The sequence below is a fragment of the Eschrichtius robustus genome, chromosome 6 (genome assembly GCF_028021215.1).
Source record: "Eschrichtius robustus isolate mEscRob2 chromosome 6, mEscRob2.pri, whole genome shotgun sequence".
In the NCBI taxonomy this organism is placed as follows: domain Eukaryota; kingdom Metazoa; phylum Chordata; class Mammalia; order Artiodactyla; family Eschrichtiidae; genus Eschrichtius; species Eschrichtius robustus.
Genome location: NC_090829.1, coordinates 109,390,551 through 109,406,275, shown reverse-complemented (window position 1 = coordinate 109,406,275; position 15,725 = coordinate 109,390,551). Strand labels below are relative to the sequence as shown.

At 35.0% G+C, this 15,725-nt stretch overlaps 1 non-coding gene across 1 annotated transcript; it reads left to right on the top strand.

Moving 5' to 3' along the window:
* The first annotated feature begins 14,381 nt into the window (after window positions 1-14,381).
* On the top strand, window positions 14,382-14,454 carry TRNAR-CCU (transfer RNA arginine (anticodon CCU)). The gene has a single exon. It is a non-coding gene; the product is annotated as a tRNA-Arg (tRNA).
* Window positions 14,455-15,725: the final 1,271 nt, after the last annotated feature.

Sequence of the window (15,725 nt, the reverse complement as noted above, 5' to 3'; positions counted from 1 at the left end):
TACCAATTTATAGTCCCATCAACAGTGTACTAGGGTTTCCTTTTCTTCACATCCTTGACAACACTTGTTATTTCTTATCTTTTGGTTCACAACCATTCTGACAGGTGGCTCCTTTACTATAAATGTTCTGTTGTTACTTAAATATTAAATGTCATCTTCACTTTTGGAAATGGCATCCTCATTTTGAATACTGAAGAAGGAATAAAAATCCTGATTCTTTGCTGCTAAACTATGACTCTTTCACTCTGAACTTACGAATTTACTTAATTGATTCCAAAAGGAGGACCTCACATTTTCCCAACACGTTACATCTTATTTTGCCCAAAGACCTTCAATAAGATCTATCCCCTTAGTCAATTAATTATCTGTAGTAAACATTAGTTCTGTTCACTAAATTTTCCGGACTACCTACCTTTCTGACTACCTTCTCTGCCCTACTTTGACCAATAAAATGAGAGTGAAAGTGACTATCATTCCTGGGGGCTAAGCTCTATACCATGCTCTTTATTATTTACTTGAGTGAGGATGCTATAGAGAATGCCCCAGCTCATCCACAGTGAGAAAGAGGCATGAGCACCAAACAGACCTTTGAAGTATTCTGATAACACAGACTCTACAAAGGGTCTAAGATTTTACCCTGCTTGTAAGCTAGCAAATTAGCCTGCTACAATTTCATGTACCTATATTAACAAAACACAAGACCCCTGAGCCAGAGGATATTACTCTCAGCAAAATCAGCAGGTGAAGCCATTCCCCCTAATTTCTAAAGTGCCATAGGATGAGAGTCAGTTGTTTACCTGTGCATGCAGGGGGTTGCACTACAGGAAAGGAAACACAAAACTGGCAGATTAGTTTTATATGGGACTGCTAGTACAGCTGCCTATCCCTTCCTCCAGAGAAAGAGATCTTATTCATTACGGAATTCTCTTCCTAGGGAGAGGGTAAGGAGTTTCTAGGTTATTATCCTGCAGTACAAGCAAATGTGTTAGAAGAGTTTTCAATCTCCAAATCTTTCTAGGATATATTATCTCCAGCTCGCAAAGCATGTTTGCTTACCAAACATGTTATTAGCTCAGAAGGCCTGGTCTGCATGGTAATGGAGAAATCCCTGGAACATCATCTCCTGATACTACTATGATTTGGGGGTCATTTTCTCTAATTTTTTTTTTACCTACTTAAAATAAAAATGTTTACATAATTCACACTTAAAAATTTTTTTTCAAAAAACAAAACTCTATGACATGCCCTAAGGATATTTATTACCTTATTTTAATAACCTAACAAAAATATTAAGTTTATATACAAGCATCCACCTTGGCACAGAATATATCACCTAGGCAATTAGAGGTGGGCTCTTTTCCACACACATAAAAAAAAAATATATATATATATATATGAGTCAAGTCTAAAACTAGCAGAGGTGTTCAAAGGACTCTTGAAGTCTCACTAATCACTTGTGTGCTGGGGATGGATGCATTTTATCAAAACGTGTTGGCTATAGTGAAAGCAATACAAAAGGAATAAGAAAAGTGTCCTTATAAAATAGTTTTGACATTTTTACCCTTAGGTAACTGGATAAGCAGCAGCTAGAGATGGATTAAATTGTGGAGAAATCTGAGGAGGGAAATAATTCTTGGATATAGACATAAGATGCCCTAAATTTACTTGAACATAGGACCTTTTATCTCACAGAGCACATATTAAGATCCTGTGGAAATACTGTTCTGATAAAAGATATTGCAAAGCACTAATAAGCATAACCAGATAGAAAAACCATTAAAATATAATTCTATTTGGAAATAGGGAAACAAAGAACACATTTTCAGGAAATAAAAATTCTCAGGATTTCTTACTGAAGAAACAACATACTCTATACCAAAGCAACAGGGAGATGGTTTCCAATGAATTCTGAATGATAATCTCTTCCATCCCCCTATGGTAAAATAACACTTCCTTCCTCTATGCTCCCACAGTTTACATAATTTGCATATAACCTACTTATGTCTGACTCCCACTATAAATTGTAAAATACTTTGAACAATATAGGACACTTTAGAATGGAGATGATTGATTGACTGATTGATTGACTGATGCTTACCAAGGAAGTGCTATGAATATAACTAAACACAAAGGCCAAAAGAACAGATGTGAATTCCAAAGGAAGCCAGGGTGTTCTTACCAAGACAGAGTAAGTGGATACTGGGTAGTCAAAAAAGCAAAAACTCACTACACTATGCTGCAACTGAAGATTTTCATAGAATTGTATTCTGTAATTTTCCTTTCTGCTTGTAATTTTGCCAAATATAAAAATCTTACTTACTGCAATTCTGCACACCTTAAGAAATGGTTAAGATGCCACTTACCACTAAGAAGCAGAACTGATAGAGAATAAAATCAAGTCAAAGTGTGAAAAAGAGATGACCATATAAGCCGGTAGGTCCTGACAGTAGAATGAGTGTCAGACATAATAATGAATTGCCTTTGAGGTACTGCCAGTATTTTAACATGTACCATAAGGCATAATATAAATCTCTGATAAAATGGACATGTGCAGAGCCTTCAAGATTCTTCTTGTAAGACTGTTAGTCTATCTGGTATATTATCACAGAATCCCAGAGACTGGGTGGCTTATAAACAACAGAAATTTATTTCTCACAGCTCTGAAGGTGGGGAAGTTCAAGATTAGGTACCAGCAGATTCAGGATCTGGTGAGAGCCTGCTTCCTGGTTCACAGATGGCCAACTTCTTGCTGTATCCTCACATGGCAGAAGGGGACAAGGAAGTTCTCTGGGGTCTCTTTTTTTTTTTACCCCCCATCTTCCCCCCTTGGAGTCCATACATTTGTTCTCTACATCTATGTCTCTATTTCTGCCTTGCAAACCGGTTCATCTGTACCATTTTCCCATATTCCACACATATGCGTTAATATATGATATTTGTTTTTCTCTTTCCGACTTACTTCACTCTGTATGACAGTCTCTAGGTCCATCCACATCTCTACAAATGACCCAATTTCCTTCCTTTTTATGGCTGAGTAATACTCCACTGTATATATGTACCACATCTTCTTTATTCATTCATCTGTCGATGGACATTTAGGTCGCTTCCGTGACCTGGCTATTGTAAACAGTGCTGCAATGAACATTGGGGAGCATGTGTCTTTTTGAATTATGGTTTTCTCTGGGTATATGCCCAGCAGTGGGATTGTTGGGTCATATGGTAATTCTATTTTTAGTTTTTTAAGGAACCTCCATAATGTTCTCCATAGTGGCTGTATCAATTTACATTCCCACCAACAGTGCAAGAGGATTCCCATTTCTCCACACCCTCTCCAGTACTTAATGCTTGTAGATTTTCTGATGATGTCCATTCTAAGCAGTGTGAGGTGATACCTCACTGTAGTTTTGATTTGAATTTCTCTAATAATTAGTGATGTTGAGCAGGTTTTCATGTGATTCTTGGCCATCTGTATGTCTTCTTTGGAGAGATGTCTATTTAGGTCTTCTGCCCATTTTTTGATCGGGTTGTTTTTTTAATATTGAGCTGCATGAGCTGTTTATATATTTTGGAGATTAATCCTCTGTCCGCTGATTCGTTTGCAAATATTTTCTCCCATTCTGAGGGTTGTCTTTTTGTTTATAGTTTCCTTTGCTGTGCAAAAGCTTTTAAGTTTCATTAGGTCCCATTTGTTTATTTTTGTTTTTATTTCCATTACTCTAGGAGGTGGGTCAAAAAAGATCTTGCTGTCATTTATGTCAGAGTGTTCTTCCTATGTTTTCCTCTAAGAGTTTTATAGTGTCTGGTCTTACATTTAGGTCTTTAATCCATATTCAGTTTATTTTTGTGTATGGTGTTAGGGAGTGTTCTAACTTCATTCTTTTACATGTAGCTGTCCAGTTTTCCCAGCACCACTTATTGAAGAAACTGTCTTTTCTCCATTGTATATCCTTGCCTCTTTTGTCATAGATTTGTTGACCATAGGTATGTGGGTTTATCTCTGGGCTTTCTATCCTGTTCCATTGATCTATATCTCTGTTTTTGTGCAAGTACCATATTGTCTTGATTACTGTAGCTCTGTAGTATAGTCTGAAGTCAGGGAGTCTGATTCCTCCAGCTCCAATTTTTTCCCTCAAGATTGCTTTGGCTATTCGGTGTCTTTTGTGTCTCCATACAAATTATAAGATATTTTTGTTCTAGTTCTCTAAAAAATGCCATTGGTAAAACGATAGGGATTGCACTGAATCTGTAGATTGCTTTGAGTAGTATAGTCATTTTTACAATATTGATTCTTCCATTCCAAGAACATGGTATATCTCTCCATCTGTTTGTGTCATTTTTTATTTCTTTCATCAGTGTCTTATAGTTTTCTAAGTACAGGTCTTTTACTGCCTTAGGTAGGTTTACTCCTAGGTGTTTTACTCTTCTTGTTGCAATGGTGAATGGGATTGTTTCCTTAATTTCTCTTTCTGATCTTTTGTTATTAGTGTATAGGAATGCAAGACATTTCTGTGAATAAATTTTGTATCCTGCAACTTTACCAAATTCATGGATTAGCTCTAGTAGTTTTCTGGTGGCTTCTTTAGGATTTTCTATGTATCGTATCATGTCATTTGCAAAGTGACAGTTTTACTTCTTCTTTTCCAATTTGTATTCCTTTATTTCTTTTTCTTCTCTGATTGCCGTGGATAGGACTTCCAAAACTACGTTGGATAACAGTGGTGAGAGTGGACATCCTTGTCTTCTTCCTGATCTTGGAGGAAATGCTTTCAATTTTTCACCATTGAGAATGATGTTTGCTGTGGGTTTGTCATATATGGCCTTTATTATGTTGAGGTAGGTTCCCTCTATGCCCACTTTCTGGAGAGTTTTTATCATAAATTGGTGTTGGATTTTGTCAAAAGCTTTTTCTGCATCTATTGAGATGATCGTATGGTATTTATTCTTCAATTTGTTAATATGGTGTATCACACTGACTGATTTGCGTATATTGAAGAATGCCTGCAGCCCTGGGATAAATCCCACTTGATCATGGTGTATGATCCGTTCAATGTGTTGTTTGATTCTGTTTGCTAGCATTTTGTTGAGGGTTTTTGCATCTATATTCATCAGTGATATTGGCCCGTAATTTTCTTTTTTTGTAGTATCTCTGTCTGGTTTTCGTATCAGGGTAATGGTGGCCTCCTAGAATGAGTTTGGGAGTGTTCCTTCCTCTGCAATTTTTTGGAAGAGTTTGAGAAGGATGGGTGTTAGCTCTTCTCTAAATGTTTGATAGAATTCACCTGTGAAGCCATCTGGTCCCGGACTTTGGTTTGTTGGAAGATTTTTAATCAGAGTTTCAATTTCATTACTTGTGATTGGTCTGTTCATATTTTCTATTTCTGCCTGGTTCAGTCTTGGGTTGTTTATACCTTTCTAAGAATTTGTCCATTTCTTCCAGGTTGTCCATTTTCTTGGCATAGACTTGCTTGTAGTAGTCTCTTATGATGCTTTGTGTTTCTGCAGTGGCTGTTGTAACTTCTTTTTCATTTCTAATTTTATTGGTGTGAGTCCTCTACCTCTTTTTCTTGATGAGTCTGGCTAAAGGTTTATCAATTTTGTTTATATTCTCAAAGAACCAGCTTTTAGTTATATTGCTCATGCTATTGTTTCTTTCATTTCTTCTTCATTTACTTCTGATCTGATCTTTATGATTTCTTTCCTTCTGCTAACTTTGGGTTTTGTTTGTTCTTCTTTCTCTAGTTTCTTTAGGTGCAAGGTTAGATTGTTTATCTTAGATTTTTCTTGTTTCTTGAGGTAGGATTGTATTGCTATAAACTTCCCTCTTAGAACTGCTTTTGCTGCATCCCATAGGTTTTGGATCGTCGTGTTTTCATTGTCATTTGTCTCTAGGTATATTTTGATTGCCTCTTTGATTTCTTCAGTGATCTTTTGGTTATTTAGTAACGTTATTTTTTAGCCTCCATGTATTTGTGTTTTTTACGTTTTTTTCTTTGTAATTTATTTCTAATCTCATAGTGCTGTGGTCAGAAAAGATGCCTGATATGATTTCAATTTTGTTAAATTTACCAAGGCTTGATTTGTGACACAAGATGTGATCTATCCTGGAGAATGGTCCATGTGCACTTGAGAAGAAAGTGTAATCTGCTGTTTTTGGATGGAATGTCCTATAAATGTCAATTAAATCTATCTGGTTTATTGTGTCATTTAAAGCTTGTGTTTCCTTATTAATTTTCTGTTTGGATGATCTGTCCATTGGTGTAAGAAAGGTGTGAAAGTCCCCCACTATTATTGTGCTACTGTCTATTTCCTCTTTTAGCTGTTAGCATTTGCCTTATGTATTGAGGTGCTCCTATGTTGGGTGCATACATATTTATAATTGTTATATCTTCTTCTTGGATTGATCCCTTGATCATTATGTAGTGTCCTTCCTTGTCTCTTGTAACATTCTTTATTTTAAAGTCTATTTTATCTGATATGAGTATTGCTAATCCAGCTTTCTTTTGTTTTCCACTTGCATGGAATATCATTTTCCATCCCCTCACTTTCAGTCTGTATGTGTCCCTAGGTCTGAAGTGGGTTTCTTGTAGACAGCAAATATATTGGTTTTGTGTTTGTATCCATTCAGTGAGCCTGTGTCTTTTGGTTGGAAAATTTAATCCATTCACATTTAAGGTAATTATCGATATGTATGTTCATATTACCATTTTCTTAATTGTTTGGCTTTGTTTTTGTAGGTCTTTTTCTTCTCTTGTGTTTCCCATTTAGAGACGTTCCTTTAGCATTTGTTGTAGAGCTGGTTTGGTGGTGCTGAATTCTCTTAGCTTTTGCTTGTCTGTAAAGCTTTTGATTTCTCCATCAAATCTGAATAAGATCCTTGCCGGGTAGAGTAGCCTTGGTTGTAGGTTCTTTCCTTTCATCACTTTAAATATATCGTGCCACTCCCTTCTGGCTTGTAGAGTTTCTTCTGAGATATCAACTGTTAATCTTATGGGAGTTCCCTTGTATGCTATTTGTCGTTTTTTCCTTGTTGCTTTTAATAATTTTTCTTTGTCTTTAATTTTTGTCAGTTTGATTAGTATGTGTCTCGGCATGTTTCTCCTTGGGTTTATTCTGCCTGGGACTCTCTGCGCTTCCTGGACTCGGGTGGCTATTTCCTTTCCCATGTTAGGGAAGTTTTCAACTATAATCTCTTCAAATATTTTCTCGGGTCCTTTCTGTCTCTCTTCTCCTTCTGGGACCCCTATTATGCGAATGTTGGTGCGTTTAATGTTGTCCCAGAGGTCTCTTAGTCTGTCTTCATTTCTTTTCATTCTTTTTTCTTTAGTCTGTTTGTGGCAATAATACCACCCTTCTGTCTTCCAGTTCATTTATTCGTTCTTCTGCCTCAGTTATTCTGCTATTGATTCCTTCTCATGTATTTTTCATTTCAGTTATTGTATTGTTCATCTCTGTTTGTTTGTTCTTTAATTCTTCTAGGTCTTTGTTAAACATTTCTTGCATCTTCTCAATCTTTGTCTCCATTCTTTTTCTGAGGTCCTGGATCATCTTCACTATCATTATTCTGAATTCTTTTTCTGGAAGGTTGCCTATCTCCACTTCATTTAGTTGTTTTTCTGGGGTTTTATCTAGTTCCTTAATCTGGTACATAGTCCTCTGCCTTTTCTTTTTGTGTATCTTTCTATGAATGTGGTTTTCGTTCCACAGGCTGCAGAATTCTAGTTCTTGCTTCTGCTGTCTGCCCTCTCTGGGGTCTCTTTTTAAAAGCACTAATCCCATTCAGAAGCCACCCTCATGATTTCATTACCTTCTAAAGACCAGCCTCAAAATATCATCATATTGGGGGCACACAAACATTTTGTGGACAAGCAAACATGCAATCTGTGTCAGTTGTTTTTAGCTGATACTCATGAATTGCCAACTCTAATGACTGACTTATGTTCCAACTATGGATTTTACTACCAACGTATTCAAATAGATTATTACCTGTTCTCAAAAAAAAAAAAAAAATCAGAACAGCTTAATCTCAAGAAGACTTTTTGAGAAGCTGTTTCCCATGAAAATCAAGAGGGCAAAGTATTCATTGGTCTAGCTCTTCCATGTAAAATAGAGTTTATGGTTTCTGTTGGCTGAGCATAACAACTGACAACATGATCTAAAAGTCTCTGGCCTCTTCATGTGATGTGATTTTCTAACAGCTGACAATACATACTGAGAATGGCAGTCCAAGAGACGAAGGATTATTTCTCCCTTTCAGAGAATCATAGCACAGTTTTAACTCCATCATCACATTTATTAACTAGACACAGAACAGTGCTAATAATTTTGATGGATACTTAACAAGAAAAATGAGAATATTCTCTTCCTAATCTACGTAGTTGGCCAATAAAAAATTAGCATAAAAGTACAAACTAATATGAAGACTATGAAGCAAAATGCTTCATATTTGCAGTCATTCTCCTTAGGATACAGAGTAGTTCTGAATTTGACAGTGGTTTGCAGTATATTTTGAGAAAATTTTCTCTTAAGAGGCTGAGTAGTATTCTTTATAAATATACTTCTATATTTGACTGGAGAGTCAAAGGAAAAATTAAAAGCTCTTGTTTAAGAGACTTTTTCGTTTCAGGTTAACTAAAGAATTTATTTGGTCATCATACTGCTACCTTTCTTTCTGTTTTCTTTCTTTACAGCCTACCACAAAGTTTAGTAGTTTCTTTAAATAAAATTAAATCTGTTATTCAACAGGCATTTATACTTTGGGAGGATAAAAACAAAACAAACACAATTTTATTAAATTTTGTCCCAAGTACTATATTAGGAACCAAGTAGATGCTGCTTTTTAAATAAAGTTTCATTAAAAAAAAATACCATACAGGAGGCATTTGAATTCAGATGACTAATTCAGAAAATTATTCTTCCATATTCCAAAGTGCTCATATCACTTTGTGCATATTGATATCTTAACTGGTAACAATGAATTATAATAACATGGTTGGTCTTCCCCATTTCCAACCTTAGATTGTGAGCTTCTAGAGGACAAAATTTGTCTGATTTATCTTTATATTCTTAATGTCTATGCCAGTGCTCAGCATATAACAAATCCTCCCTAAACATTTGTTAAATGAATGAATGAACATATCCACTCTATAGTTTCCTCCATCTACATATTTTGTCAAGTGTCTACTACTGGCATAAGAATCTGATGAAAATGGAAATGTCCCCTGATGACCTAGTTGTAAATGTCCCTCTAATTTTATTTCTCTTCGTATATAATTTTAACTTCTTATTTATTCTTCCAAATAGTTTTATGCATATACATGCATATACAATTTGGGCTTTTTTTCACTTCTCTTTTCCACAGTTCACTGGACACACTGTTCTGGGTCTTCCTTTTTCTCATGTAATAATATATCTCAGAGGTTTCTTCATATCAGAACACAAATGACTTTTTACATTTATTAACAGCTAAATAGCATTCCATTGTATGAATAACCAAAAAAATTATTTACCAATTCCTCTATAGGTTGGCTTTTAGATACTACCCCAATTTTGTGCTATAACAAACAACACTATAAGTGAATAAAATTTTGCAGGTCATTTTTCTATACAGTGATTACAATTTGTAGGACAAATTCTTAAGATTTCTGGGTCAAAAGTACATTTGTACTTTTGATAGAGGCTGCCAACTTGCTTTCTATGTGGGTTGTGCCAATTTACCCTTCTACCAGCAATGAATGAATGTTGATAGATTTTATGCATCATTGCCAATAGTCCGAGTTATCAAGCTTTTGAACTTTTGCTAATTTTAGAGGTGAAAATGGTATTTCAATGTAGTTTTAGTTTATATTTCTCTTTTAATGAATGAGATTGGACATCTCTCCATATCTTTAAATGTCTTTTTCTTTTTTTAAATTTTTGTTCATTTTCCCATTTTGTTAGAAAGTAGCTGTTATTTTGCAGGTGATCTTTTTATGGTAGAGAGAGGACCCTTTAATTAATGTCTATGATAATGTGCTGTAAACATTTTCCCTTGTCATTTTTTGTGTCATTTTGTCTATGTTATTTGCTAGTGGTAGCTTATTTTTCTTTATTTATATATATACAGCAAACTTTATCAGTCCGTAGAAGGTTAAAAATATAGTGTTCCAAACAAAAATATAGAGTCACATTATCCTGGAGTTTTCAATGGCAATTTTGCTTGAATTCAGTGGTATCTAGTATTCCTGCCAGTGGTGGAAATTTTCCTAAGAAGATATTTTGCTATACAGTAATTGAAAACCATAAGTACTACAGATATTTTAATGAACTGGTATTTAAACCAGTGTAAAAGAATATTATTAAATAAATGGAAAATCTTAGCACAAAAATTTAATGGTAAGATGAAAAGCCGAATTAAACATTTTAATCTTTTTAATGGTCAATTGTACAAAGTTTAGCAAAAATAAATACAGTTATCACTTTAAACCATAACTTCACCAAACTTGAGCATCTTAACCTACTAATTTTATTTTTCCATTTATTTTGAATCTAACCTAGATTTTATAATCATTCCAAAATTGAATCAAGGATTTGCCGGTTGCTTCCACTGTCACATTTATAGAAACAAAGGCATGCTACTTAGGCCCTTTATGTTGTAATAACCACAGATGCACTCAGTCTTCCATGAAAAAGTAAATTGTTTTAGTATATCTATGAACTGGAACAGAAACCAAGGATATTCTAGCAATATTTTCCTCCAGTGGCATCTATGAAATACCTCTGGTTATTTTATTCCTGTCTCCTCATTCTCTTTGTGTTCCAATAACCAAATTCTAGTTTGTTAAGTTATTTCCTTTGCCTCTACTAGACAGAACTCTTTGTCAAATTCAAGGTACCAATGGGCTACCATGCATACAGTGCCCCCTGGTAGTCTAAGGAGAGCTTTCTTTAGGAGGTGGAAAAAACACAGATGGAAAGAAAATAGGAGTAAGGCTGATCAAGCAAACTCTTTACAAGTTAAAATACCTTGTTCTATCCACAAGTACCACAACTGATGTACATATAAAGCATGTAACTACTTCTTCAATCTGTCAGAAAAAGCCAGTCCATATTTCTGTATGTCCTCCAAACCGGCTTTGACCATTTAAGGGTAGATTATAAAAGAAAGGTTGAGAGAAAATCATTAAGAGGCACAGATTTTTTAAAAAATTAAATATATACATGCTGCCATAGCAGGTAAGTATATTAACTGGGATTAGAGATAAAAGGAAGTAGAGTACACTAAATTAAAAATAAGTAGGTTGATTAATGGAATAGTATTTTCCCCTTGTTAAAGGAGTAGCTTCCTGTTTCAGTTCTGGTTGTAGATATTTGTTTCGCTCCGGCATCATTACAAAGGAGCACTGTCTTTCTCCCTCCTCAGTGCAGGCTGCCACATGTAATCTACTGGTCAGAAGATACATATTATGCTATCTTGAGATAATCTGTAGCTGTTCACACTGGTTTTCTCTCTCTCTCTCACACATACACACACACACACACACACACACATACACACATACACATACACTGCTTCTGGAAGAATCACTTTATGACAGTGGAAGACACAGTATTACATGGAGTTACAATAAAGGATACATATCACATCACTTCTCCTGCAATATCCCAGCATAATGGAGTCAGTTAAGGCCAGATTTTTTAGTCTTGACTATGTACTTATACATAAAGGTAGATTTAGTAAAGCAGAGGGAGGTTTAGTTCCACTATCATCATTAAGGTCACTGAAAGTTTCACGACTAAATTTTCAAGTATTATATTTCAAAGGTAACCTGCTGTTGTTTACTTTCCAACCTTTTTTTCTGGCACATTTATTCTTTATGTACAGAATTGTATTAAAAAAGAGTGAATGGAATCTCCCTTGGAAATATAGCAGGTGGTATGATTAATATAGAAAGATGTTGTTTCCATATTTAGCAAAGCCTGTGAATTTAGAATAAAATATTTTGGTTTCTTCTAGTATTAAGTAGAAATTCATTTTTAATAAGTTTTCTTCAAATATTGATGCATTGTTTTCAGAAGACATAAGAGATTGTTGGGTTCTATGCATTTGAGATTGTGTATATTAAATAGTTGAAAGCTTATTATCAACATTCACCATTAAATTGGTATGTTAGGTTCTATTGAAAGAAAGGATGAAAAGAAACAAAATCAAACCAGCTCAAAAATAGCAGTGTGAACCTGTGAACAATCTCCAAAGTTATTATCAGAAGCCATTCTAGGGAGATTAACAAAAGACTGTAGTTTCCCCCATGAAGTACTGGGTAGAGATACTGAGGGAAATGTTCCAATAAACTTAAAGTTAGTGCTATGTATATATTCCTACCTGATGCAAATACCAGTTAAGTGTGCTTTAAATGCAAACTGACTTTTCTTTTAGTGGAAAATGTTAAAGGTTTTAAGAAATACCTCTTCACCTTTCATCTTATTAGAAAGGATGATGAGTTCTTAGGGCATTTGAAAAAATAATCCAAGCTGGAAAAATTTTTAAATGACCAAAAGAATATTAAAAACAACGTAACAAAGCTTATTTCATAAAATGAAGAAGTACATGACACCAAGGAACAGAGAAGCAAAACTCATATTATGCAGTAGGTAGAATTTGCCCACGGCCACTGGCTTCATCGGAAAAGTGACTAGATTCCACCAATGTGTAGCAGCAGTTCCACAAAGAGAATGCTAAAATTAAAACTAAAATAGCATTAAAGTATAGGCACGTGTGTTTAAAGGCTCCTTCTGGAAAAAAGATGCAATTTCTTCATGGAGCATGTATCTAGGATGTGGCAGAGTGATTCCCAGGACAATTCAAATCCTTTCTGGATATCTATAAGAATGAATAACATGTTTAAATGAAGTATGGAATGAATCTCTAATTAATTTGAACACTTGAATAGAAAACAGACAGAAAATGCTAATTCTGTTGGCATTTTAGTATCTTCTTTCAGATTATATTTTTGAAATATAAGTGGGGATATAAGAAACTGATATACTTTTACAAAGTATTAAGAAGAAGATTTAGTTTTCTATACCATGCTAGTATAGTAGGATGAAATGATTCCATAGATTGAACCTACAGTTCCTAATGTGCTAGAAATTTGTTTATGTGGGGAAAGTACCTTAATAAGTCATTTAAATTGAGAAAGACTTTGAAAAAAAATTACAAGGAATCAAAGAGAGCCAAGGTTTGGCATTTGGTGGTGGATTATAACAGAGAGATGAGTCAGAAGGAGGAGACAGAAATAGGCCAACAACTAGGTAAGAGGCTGTTACTTTATAGATGACCAATATGAAAATTCTAATGGAAGTGTGGCCAGTGAATTAGTCTATTTATAGTTGTTTGCATCGCTCTGATATAAATACTGTAACCATCTCACCAATAATTCCATTAAGATATCCTACATATATAAAGTGTCTGTGCAATTGATTTCAGGGATAAAACATCAAGAAAAGGGGTTTACTTCCTCATCTGTGTTGAAGTAGAATGACAGAAACAAAATACTTTCCGTAGTTGAGACCTCACAATTTCTGTTTCCTTTGGGGGAATCAGAAAACTAGATGTGAACATGAGAATGATTAGACTTTACAATACCTGGGAAAAGAATTGGATATCCTGAAGAAAGTGGACTTAGAAGCTTGAGACAATTATCTTTTTAAATTCTTCTGATATTTCGGTCACACAGAATGACAGTTTCACAAGAAACACATGTCTAATTAAACTCCAACAGCTATTAATTTAGTGTCTACTATGTGGAAAACACTCTGCTAAGCATAGCGATTGATAAGAAAGTCTACCCTTATAGGGTTTACAATCCACTGGGAGAAACAGACTTGAGTTAAATATGACACAAAACATACAAATAAAATGTAAAGTTATATAGAAAAAAGAAGATGGTGCTAAAAAGCATAAATATTTTAGGGACTCGGAAAAGACTTCTCTGATGAAGTGGACAACAGAGCTGAAATCATTTCTATTCTTCTCTCCTTAGATCTCTAATAGCTTCCCCATTCTCACTTTCAATAGATGAACTTGCACACCATTTTACTGAGAAAATAGAATTAATCAGAAGAGAAAGCCCCCAATTTTTTTTATCTCTGCGTATCTACAAATACCTATACACATATCCTTGCCTTCCCGTTACTAGAGATGAACACAATGAAAGATAAAATTATTTGAAGATGGCAAAACAAAGCATTATATCAAACATAAGGTCCTTCTGAGCTTATAGCCCTGTGCAACTGTACATGCCACACACCCATGACATTAAATTAGATGACCACCACATATAATCCATCAAGAAATTTTGTTGGTTCCACCTTCAACATAAAGAATCTGACTCCTTTTCAGGACTTCCCTGGTGGTCCAGTGGCCAAGACCCTGCACTCCTAATGCAGGGGTCCTGGGTTCGATCCCTGGTCAGGGAACTAGATCCCACATGCCACAGCTAAGAGTTCACATGCCGCAACTAAAGATTCTGCATGCATATGTCCCCTCTTTTTTGGATTTCCTTCCCATTTAGGTCATCACAGAGCACTGAGTAGAGTTCCCTGTGCTATACAGTAGGTTCTCATTAGTTACCTATTTTGGATATACTTATATGTATAGCTGATTCACTTTGCCATACAGTAGAAACTAACACAACATTGTAAAGCAATTATACTTGAATAAAAATTAAGAAAAAAAAAAAAAAAACAACAAAGAGCCCACATGCAGCAACGAAGATCCTGCATGTGGCAACGAAGATCCTGTGTCTCAACTAAGACCCAGCTCTGCCAAATAAATAAATATTAAAAAAAAAAAAAGAATGCAACTCCTTTTCACTACTTCCACTGAGACCACTCTGGTTAAACCATCATCAGCTTTTACCTGGATTATCCCTCTATCTAACCAATTGGACTCCACACATATAGCCCTGTCTTTTCACACCTTCTCTTTACTATATTCTATTCTCAACACACCTGTGATAGTGATCTTTTAAAAATTAAAAAGAGATTATATCATCCTTCTGCTCAAGGTTTTGAATGATTTGTGATCTCACTCAGAGTAAAATCTCATCTTTACAATAGCCTAGAAGGCTCTATATGATCTTGGTCTCCCCCAAATTTTCCACTTGACCTCATCTCTTCTACAGTCCCTGCCTTCCAATTATGCTCAGCTCCTGGACTCTGCCTTCTTTTCTGTTCTTTGAGCACACTGCACATGCTGGGGGCCTTTTCCTCTGCTGTTCATACTGATACTCCTTCCTGAAAATATCTCTATGACTCATCTACTCAACTTTTTTACATCTTTGCTCAAAAGTCACCATCTCAGTGAGATTTTCTCTAACCTATGTAAAATTTTAACAACCCCCACTGTCACACTTCGTTTACCTTTGGGTATCTTCAAAATATTTACCATCTTCTAACATCCAATATAATTTACATATTTTTCTTATTACAATAATATAAGTACCATATGGACAGAAATTTTTATCTATTTGGCTGCATGTTATATCTTTAGTACCTAGAATGTTGCCTGGTATAACAGATATTTACTGAATTCTATTAATGGATATACTTCTGATTGCTTTGAGAAAACTTAACTATAATTTGTGTGTGTATGTGATAGGACTTGAGTTTGCCCATTAAACTTTGTAATACACCTATTTGTATATGGGAGCTTAAAAATCCGAGTATGTTTAAAAAGCACATAAAAA